The sequence below is a fragment of the Palaemon carinicauda genome, chromosome 10 (assembly GCF_036898095.1).
Source record: "Palaemon carinicauda isolate YSFRI2023 chromosome 10, ASM3689809v2, whole genome shotgun sequence".
Classification (NCBI taxonomy): domain Eukaryota; kingdom Metazoa; phylum Arthropoda; class Malacostraca; order Decapoda; family Palaemonidae; genus Palaemon; species Palaemon carinicauda.
In genome coordinates, this window is record NC_090734.1 from 82,749,653 (window position 1) to 82,760,413 (window position 10,761).

Genomic DNA, 10,761 nt, shown 5'->3' on the forward strand with positions numbered 1-10,761 from the left:
GCTAGCCTTTGACGCCACTCTTGCTCCCCTCTACGCCTCCCTCAAGGGTAAGCCGAAGGACCTGAAGTGGGGTCCCCTTCAAGAAGCGGCTTCTGCAATGCAAAGAAGGCCCTATCTACCGCTGCGGCCTCTCATTTTTCCTATTCCGCATGCCCCTCTCCTTCTCTCCACCGATGCCAGTGACGCTCGTTATTAGTGCAGTACTCAAGCAGGTGGTCAACGGCTCGCCCCGCCCATTGGCCTTCTTCAGCAGAAAACTCTCCAAGGCAGAATCGGGTTATTGTACCTTCGATCGCGAATAGTTGGCGGTGGACTCTGCTGTCTGTCACTTTCGCCATTTCTTAGAAGGTACGCCCTTCGTCATTTCGCACAGACCACAGCCTCTGGTGCACGCCTTCACTCGATAGTCTGATGCCTGGTCCGCCTGTCAATGTTGACCTCTCTCCATTGTGGCTGAATACAATTGCACCCTTCAATACGTCCCTAGGAAAGTGAATCCCATTGTCGATGCCCTGTCAAGAAACACGTTGGCTGCCGTTCAACTGGGATTGGATTATAACGCCCTGGCTGAAGCCCAACGACAGGATCCAGAGTATCAAGCAAGTAGGACATCCTACACATCCCTCCATTGGGAAGACTTCCCACTCGGAGACTCCAACACCACCCTCCTCTGTGACGTCAGTACTGGTAGACCACGACCTTGGATTCCTGCTCCCATGCACCAGCAGGTGTTTGATTCCATTCACGGCCTTTCACCTCCCTCGTGCCGTTCTACTGCACAGTTGCTGAAGACGAAGTTCATTTGGCCCGGCATATCTAAGGATGCTAAGGATGGGTCTGTGCCTGTACTTCTTGCCAAACTTCCAAAAGTACATTGACACACGGATTCAGGAGTGGGCACCTTTCCTCAACCTCAGCGTCGTTTCGCACACATTCACGTCGACGTTGTAGGCACCCTACCCAGATCACAAGGACATCGATACCCCTCTTACCATCATCGACCACTCCATTCGTTGGCCTGAAGCCATTCCCATGAATACTGCAATGTCCGCCTCATGTACATATGCCTTACTCTCAGGATGGATTGCAAGATTTGGTATCCCTGAGCATATTACTTCTGATAGGGGTACCACTTTCACCTCTAAATTGTTGATATGATTAGCGAAACTCCTGGGCATCACCCTACATCAGACAACGGGCCTACAACCCCACTGCTAATGCAATGAATGAACGTTTTCATCGCACCCTCAAAGCAGCTTTGATGTCTCGCTGCCAGGATTCAACCTGGTTTTACCCAGCTTCTCTGGGTCCTCCTGGGACTAAGGACTTTTCCTAAAGACCCCCTCGACGTCTCGGCAGTTGAAACGGTGTATGGCGACCCGTTGGTCGTCTCTGCCGAATTTTCTCCTACAAACCTCCTCCGACGATCTCCAGCATATACGTCACGTCATGGGAAAATTTTACTCCATGCCGCCGGACTTACAAGCCCCCAGCGAAGCATCACATACCAACAGACTTGCAACTCTGCCACGCACGTCTTCCTCCGCGACGACACTAGCAAGCCACCGGTAACACCCCCTTACACGGGCCCTTTCCTTGTGATCCGACACAGTCCGAAAGCATTCCTACTAAACATTCGTGGCAAAAGAATACTGGGGTCTCCATTGATCGTTTAAACCTGCTTATCTGCTGCCAGATGACCCGCCTACAGTTCACCTCTCTAGATCAGGGTGCCCTATTTAAACCCTGGATAGGTACGATGGGTCGTTTGCGACCCCGAGCGTCAAAAAAAAACAGGTTTTTCTCACGTGACTCACCCCCCGTGACTGAATTTGTGGGTGATCGACCTGCAGGAGGTGTCTCCCCTACACGCTCTAGTAGTGTCCGATGTGCATTGCTGTAGCTGTACTCCTTCCCCGATTTCTGAGACGCGTCGGGGTCGTTCGCGACTGAGTTTACCCTTCTAAGGTAGTTTGCATATTATCAAAGTTATTACGTATTATGAAATTGTCGTAGAATGGTGCAACTTGTATAGGTTATCAGTTGTGGAAAGTCTTGGTGGATTGTTTGGCTACCATGTACATGATTTTTTTTTAGTTAAAATGTCGTTCATCACCACGAGGACCATTTTACCGCGAGTTGCCCCTTTTTATTTTTTTCATTTTTTTTGCCAAGTCATTTTTCCGTAAGATATTGCCAAATTGGTCGTAAAACTTTTGCTTGTTTAGTGTTGGAAAGTGTGTCTAGATGATCTGGCTACCCATGCATGACTTTGTTTTTGTCAGATACGACGTAGTTATTGGTATATTGGGTATTTAACTGCGGTTACCAATTCTGTTTTTTTTCAATATTTGTAAACATTACTACGTAGTAAGGAATTGCCGTATATTATTCATTTTTTTTTTCATGTTTATGTGTTAGAAAGTGTGCCTTGATGGTTGGGCTAACACGTGCATGTCTTTTTTTTTATCTGAGATGCCGTATATTAGAATGTCGGGCATTTTACCGCGAGTGTCCCTTTTTCATTTTTTTTCATTTTTTTTGCCAAGTCATTTTTCCGTAAGATATTGCGAAATAGTATCGTAAAACTTTTGCTTTTTTTAGTGTTTGGAAAGTGGTGTCTAGATGATCTGGGTACCCATGCGTGATTTTGTTTTTGTCAGATAGACGACGTAGTTATTGGTATATTGGGTATTTAACTGCGGTTGCCAATTTCTGTTTTTTTTTCAATATTTGTAAAAATTTACTACGTAGTAAGGAATTGCCCGTATATTATTGATTTTTTTTTTCATGTTTGTGTTAGAAAGTGTGCCTTGATGGCTGGGCTAACACGTGCATGTCTTTTTTTTTTTTATCTGAGATGCCGTATATTAGAATGTTGGGCATTTTTCCGCGAGTGCCCCCTTTTTATTTGTTTTGCATTTTTTTGCTTAGTCATGTTACCGTAAGGAATTGGCAAGTAGTGTCGCAAAACTTATATTTTTATAGTGTTGGAAAGTGTTTCTCTAGATGATCTGGCTACCCATGCCTATTTTTTTTTTTAGCCAGATATGGCGTATATATAAGTAATGTGTTCGATTTTCCTGTGATTGCCATTTTTTTCGTTTTTTTTCCCATTTCTTTCAAAATACTACGTACTAAGGAACTATCACAGAGTAATATTTCATTTATTTGTTTATTTGTCGGAAAATGTGCCTTGATGGTTTGCCTAGCACGTGGCTGAAATTTTTTTTTTCTGAAATGCCGTATATTAGAATGGCCATTTTTCCACGATTGCCCCTTTTTATTTGTTTTGCATTTTTTTGCTTAGTCATGTTACCGTAAGGAATTGGCAAGTAGTGTCGCAAAACTTATAATTTTATAGTGTTGGATAGTGTTTCTAGATGATCTGGCTACCCATGCCTATCTTCTTTTTTTTAGCCAGATATGGCGTATATATAGGTATGTGTTCGATTTTCCTGTGATTGCCATTTTTTCGTTTTTTTCCCATTTCTTTCAAAATTACTACGTACTAAGGAACTATCACAGAGTAATTATTCATTAGGATGTTTATTTGTCGGAAAATGTGCCTTGATGGTTTGCCTAGCACGTGGCTGAATTTTTTTTTTCTGAAATGCCGTATATTAGAATGTTAGCCATTTTTCCGCGAGTTGCCCCTTTTTATTTGTTTTGCATTTTTTTGCTTAGTCATGTTACCGTAAGGAATTGGCAAGTAGTGTCGCAAAACTTATACTTTTATAGTGTTGGAAAGTGTTTCTAGATGATCTGGCTACCAATGCCTATCTTTTTTTTGCCAGATATGGCGTATATATAGGTATGTGTTCGATTTTCCAGTGATTGCCATTTTTTCGTTTTTTCCCAATTCTTTCAAAATTACTACGTACTAAGGAAACTATCACAGGAGTAATTGATTCCTCTAGATGTTTATTTGTCGGAAAATTTTGTTTACTTTTTTTTTTATTGAATATCATCAAATTTTTTTAGCTAAAATATTATATTGTTTTACATTTTTTTTTTTTTCGATTTTATTTCCCTTCAAAAAAATTTTTTTGGGTCAGAATTTTAATTTTATAGTCGTAAAATAATCGACAATTATCCAGCAACCCACCATACAATTTTTATGCATATCCAATAATAATTAGATTAGTAAATAACACCTTGAAATTGACATACCCTTCCTACATTTCAAGTGGCAGATTAGGGAGTCTGAGTCAGTGTGGTTGGCGGCCATTTTGTGGACATATCCGAAGCGTAAGCTGCCCTATCTATATATATTCTTGTTCCCTAAGGAATTTGTGATATTTGGTATATTTTTACCTGCATAAATATCATATATATTAAATATATGTATTTTTTTTACGAAATTTCTAAGTACTCAAAAAATTACCTTTAGATATGGCCCCTGATATAAATGTAATTACAAAAATAATGAAGATTTTTTTACATATTTCTATTTTAGGATAACATATGTTTATTCCCTAAAAAAATTAGCCACTTCTTATTTCATTTGGGTACCCAAAAAAATTCATGAAATTTGGACAAATTTTTTTGGCCAAAAAAAAGTTACCCTTTTTTTTCTCATTTCAGATCTTCACCTCCATGGGTCTGACTTCATCCAAAATACATCAAGATGTGTCCCTAAACATTCAAGAATCAATTCCTAAAAGGATTTGTGTATATATGTATAAACTTTTTTTTTATGAATTTTATGTCAGGTCTTTTTTTTTCTACTTAATTTTTTAAAATATTTATAATAAATAGTTATTCTGCAGATGAGTAGTATTTATTTTTACAGTTGTTTTAAGCATTCATTGAAGTTTTTTTTGGCAAAAGAAAAAAGGAGGTTACTGCAAAAACTGATTTTTCAAGAATTTTTTTTGGCGTCGGGGTCGTTCGCGTCCGAGTATACCCTTAAAGGGGTGTCCGAGGAGCGTACCTATCCAGGGTTAACATGTACAGTATGTCATTTTTAGGGGGGGAGCCATGTTCCAACCGTGTGTCACACAATCCTACATAGTTCGTTTTGTGTATATATCATGCTTGTATCTTCGCTCTTCCCTCGACTAAAAAGAGCCTGAATAAACCTGTCGGTTTTTCTCATCGGTAACGGTCTCTGTTTTGAACATGAAATTTCTTGTTGCTTTGAGCTTTAAAGGATAATGTTCTATAATATACTCACTCAGTTGCTTTCATCCTGTCCTTGAGGCACAACCTTCTCTCGGCCCGTCACAGGACAATGAAGAACGAAAATTATATTAGTCTTGATGTATCATGAAATTTCTGATCAATTGAAGATTTATGGGATGCTAGTTTTCTGTTTAAGACCAAGGGAACTATGATGGATAAAAATACTGATACGAATAGCATATTAATCTGATGGTGTTGGTGAGGTAGCGTATTTTGAAAAATACACATATCTTGGCAAAATAGAAATGCAAAACTTCTTCATGAATCTCCATTTCAAGTTATCTTAAAGCCTTTACAAGTTCTTCCCCGAATGTTTTAAAACAGTTTTTTCTTACACAAAGACTTTGCCCGTGAATGGAGTTAAACACCTCTCTTAACTTAGTTAATTGTAGGAAGAACTCTTTAGAGGGATAAAGCAAATAACCCCTACTTTTGAATTTAATCTACGATTTATCTGAAGTTGCAATAGTTTCTTTATTGCCCAAATGTGGGTAGTTGATGGAAAAAGTCTTAACTATATAACCAACAATATATTTCAGAGGTTCTTCTTCAATAACTGTGTTGACCTTTTTCATCAAGTTTGCTTCATCAATTGGCATGTCATCTGGCGTTGAAATATCGAGATAGTTTTCACAATCAGGCATCAAATCTTTAAACAAAAGGCTTGTCAGGCACACTTCTAACGCCATCTCCTTTTCTTTTGCATGATCTTTTATTTCATTTGCTGACATATTAGTCAACATGTCCTGCTTGTTAAACTTTCCATTAGAGTTATTTTTTTTCACTTATGATTTCAACATTTTTTGCAAAGCAATAGTGCTCTCCTCCTATACTTGAAATCTTCAGGATTTGGATAATCATATGGACCGTTCATCTGCCTTATGTAACCAAAGAAATGTTCTGGGCAGTCCTGATTCAGCCCTTGAGTTAAGATATAGTTAACACCAAAATTGTTTTTCCCCATATTGAAAAGTCCAATCAGTGACTTCGATGAAAGTATCACCCCTTTCTGAAGTCTAGAAAGACGCCTGGTCTTTAGAGATTTGAATTTCATTTTACTTAATCAGTCTCTCACTTTATTAAGTTCATTTATTTGTTGCTCCATGTGCATTCCAAATCCACTGCGCATTTGCAATTCTCCAATCATTTGGTTTGAATTCATTACATCAAACCAATCATTTATGAGAGATATGATGTCAGACTGAGAGAGCCTTGGCCTACGTGATAAGCCAGGTCAGTGAGTCATTAATAATCCTCTGTCTGCCAGACCTTCATTGTGTGGGTCCTGGACTGTCCTACTATGAGATTCAGGGCCTCTGTAACACGGTTTTTTGGACTTTGCTCCTTATCAAAGCATCGGATGTAGCTGAAAGTTAACATATGTATATTTTACAACCACACACAAATTTTGTCAGCATTGTCAATAACCTAAACCCGATAGTTTTAATTTTTATAGAGTATAAATGATCTAGCCGACGCCATGGCCAGTGATAACGAGCCAAGAGTCGAAAACCTTCATTACGTAAGCAATGTAAACACCTTTTGACAAAATTTTGCCCCCACCATCCACCAGATACCCATTCACCTTGTTCCATCGGCTCTGAAACCCATAACAGTCTAAAATGGCTAACAGGATTTGGAATTGCCCCCGTGGTTGCAAAACTGCATTTGTCTTACGACTTGCAACTTTATACAGTCAAGAGAAAGCCCGTAGCCATATTTACTAAAGCCTGAATAGGCAAATATTCAGTTTCTAGTTTAAATCCAATGTTTATGGTCTGATTTGTATTTAGCGTAACATGATTATAATACTTGTAATGTCATTCAGGCTTTTGAACATTTCCATTAACTATTCACTATGCCACCAAGAGAGAGAGAGAAACAGAGTGATTGTATGTAAACAGTCTTTATATAACTATTTTTGTTAAAATAAGATTTTTGTGCTAAAATCTCCATCAGACCAACGGATCAGCCGATATAATTTTTTTTCTTCTTCTTAGGCCGTACGACTGTGTTGGCTATGTTTTGGGCATGACTGCAGATGCAGTGAGGGTCACCGTTAACCGTGCCTCCAGTTCCGTTCCTTGACCATCGTCAGAATCACAAGTGCCGCCTGTCTTTGATAACTTTATGATTGGTGCCATTCGTTGCTGTATCCACAGAAAGTTTGCCGAAAAGGAGCATTTTACTGTTGGTTCCTTGACAAATGACCACAAAACAGCTGGCATTATTCCGGAAATGACATCATGGGCTTCAGTACTTCGACTCTTGCATTCTATGGGATTCATGTATAAAACTTCCCAACGTAAGATGTATGTAAGGAAGGAATCTCTAGAAATTGTATGCCGCCGGATAACTGCTCTCCTTGATCTACGACGCCAGCGGGAGGAGGGGAGAGTGGTCGTTTACGTAGATGAAACCTGGTTCAAGAAGAGGATGGCCCACAACAGGGAATGGGCACACACTACACAGAATATCACCAGCCCCACTTACAGTCGTCAGGTTCCTCCTGGAGAAGGTGAGCGTTTTGTGGTGGTGGCAGCTGGCACGAATGAAGGCTTTATAGATAGTTCATACCTGTGCTACCTGGCCAAGACCAATCAGGGAGACTACCATGGCGAGATGAATGCAAAGTTGTTCAAACAGTGGTTAACGACACAACTTCGGCCATCCCTTCCCTAGCCATCTGTACTTGTGCTTGATAATGCACCATATCATAGCACACTGCTCGAGGAGAGTCGATGCCCCACATCAGCAACCAAAAAGGTAGATCTCGTCGGGTAATTATAATAACTTCCAATATATATTAACTTTATATATTTACTTTACATATATATATATATATATATATATATACATACATATATATATATATATATATATATATATAAATTGTTCGAAGAGTCAATTAATCTATTTTAATGGACTTGATCAAATTGTACTCTATTGCTTTTACTACTTGTAACAATTTATGATCTATCTTCAAGGTATTAATGTTCTATTATGTTATCTCGCCAGGTGGCTAGAACAGCGCAGGATATCGTTACGACCTTCTGCCACACGCTCGGAGCTGCTGCTTACTTGCCAAAATAATCGGGCCGGAGCGAGGGTATGAGATTGACAACAACATCCGTGAATGGGGCCATGAGGCTGTGCGTTTGCTCACTCCGAGCTCAATGCAACTGAACAGGTGTGCGGGTTCATGAAGAGACTCGTACGTTCCTCCCTCAGTCGATTTACTGGATCCGACCTGCAGGACAGGTTGGAGGAAACCAGGCTTTCTGTTACCCCAGAAGTGTGGGCAGGAGCAGTTTGACAATCCCGTCATTTCAAAGAGAAGTATTGAGAGTCGGACAATATCCGAGAGACAGTAGAACCAGTCATCATTAGCCTGGCCAGTGACGATGAGGACGGGGAAGATGATCTTTTCCTCGAGAGTGATGATAACTGCATTTTGTAAATAAATCATGAATAGTTTAGGAGGTATATTTGTACATCTAATGGAATTTTAAGAAGTAAAGTGAACAAAATTCACTTATCCTTTAAAATAATTCATTTATCCTTTAAAATAATTACTACATGTAGCAAAACAAATAGTAGTAAAGATGATAATGCAATGAAGGAATGATACCATAGTTTATCTTTAGCTTCAACATCGGCAATAACATACACAGTTGCCATAATTTGTCAGCTTAATGAAATAACCTATCATCTAATGTTAAACTTAATTTCTGAGGAGGCCATGGCTTATTGCACATTGAAAACAAAAACAGGACAAAGACTTTATGAATGGCGGAACGATACATAAATGTGGGTGGTGTATCTGTGCTAGCGTAGTAATACTACTGTAGCAGTAGTGCCGCAACAGTAGTATACATGAATTAAACGTTTAGGCCAACTGTTGGGATCCTTGAGGATCATTTAGCACTTCTTACAACGACTCGAGAAATGAGTTTTTATAGCCAGAATTGAAATTTTCTGATCCAACAATGCCCATGATATCCTTCAGTGTTATCCTGAATTACAACGAGGCCAAAGTGGGTGGAGCCTCATGAAGTCATCATTCTGACGATAATTATTGGTGGAGGTTTAAAGTCAAAATACGGTACCGGCTATTTTTTTTTTTTTTTTTTTTTTTTTTTTACAGTAAATAGGTATGTAGATAGACAATAAATAAAAATTGCTTGACATTGGATATAGCAGTTATCAAATCAAGCTTGTCTACTACGTTTTTGAAAATTACCAACTATTCCCTACAACTTGTCAATCTGATTGTGACCTATAAAGTAGACTGTAATTTCTTATGAAACTTATTTTGGGAGTTAGACTAATAATCGAAGTGTTTTTGTATTTATTAACATATTCTGTTGGTTTGTTCATTATGACAATTATCAGTGGAGAGGTTTCAGAGTTCATAAAGGTGTACTGCTTTTCTTTTATTTAAAAATTTGTGTCATTGTTGGCAGAGGTATAGCCTTCGTTACGTATAGCCAATCATCGATCGATAAAGAGGGAAGAAATGCCGTCATTAGTTACGTAACGAGTGTGTTTGAAACCTTTTCTCTGAGTAAGTTGGCCCGTCTTCAAAAAAAGTCACTTTTACATTATAATTACCAAATTTATTCAACCTACGTAATGCAAAATATAGTCAAAATTTATGTGTAGATATAATGTGCAATTTAAATAAGCGTTATATTTATGAAATTCATAGATAAAAAATTATTGTGAAAAAACCGTGTTACAGAGGCGTATATTTTTGAAAATCTCTAGAGCTTCGTCCATGACTTATTTGTCTCCTCTTTGGATTTTCATTGAACTTTGTCTTAGTTTTATTCACATTCATTTTACCCTCACTTTTTTGTTTTCTTGACTCAAATGTATTATCTTGTGCAATTCTCCAATGATTCACTAAACACTATAAGTCATCTGGAAATCTTAAACCATTAAAGCAGTCTCTTAATATAAATTCCAACATTTTCCCAATATAAATTCTTCAGAAACAGCTTTTAAGCATTTGGGAATAATTTAGGAGAGATGAGGTATCCCTGTCTAACTCCTTTCTCAACAGGGATTTTATCACTATTTTATGTAGTTTTAGAATTGCTGTACATCCTGCATAGATATATTCAAGTCTTCTAACATAGGATATATATGAATAGTGAAGTTAGGTGTCAAAACTTAAATCAACACCTAAGGAGATCATTTTGATGATTAGTAATAAAATAAATCTATTTACAGTGATATTTTATTAATGCAACTATCCATTATCAAGCGAAGTAGTTTTAAATAGAAAAAGAAATAGTACATGTTGAAGAGATGACGATATACAGCTGTATAAGATTCCAAATGCTCTCCTTAGTCTTTATCGGATATGTATAAGGTTCGGAATATGCTGACGCTTTCTAAATCGAGAATTTATTTGAAAGAGTACTTGTTAACGTGATATCCAAGATTCTACAACAAAATTTATCGATATCATTCTGTTTGCACATCTATTACACTAAAGCATGTTTCAACGTATCTCGAAATTAATGACGTAATTATTTCTTATGAAGTGTCCTCTTCTATGTTTTC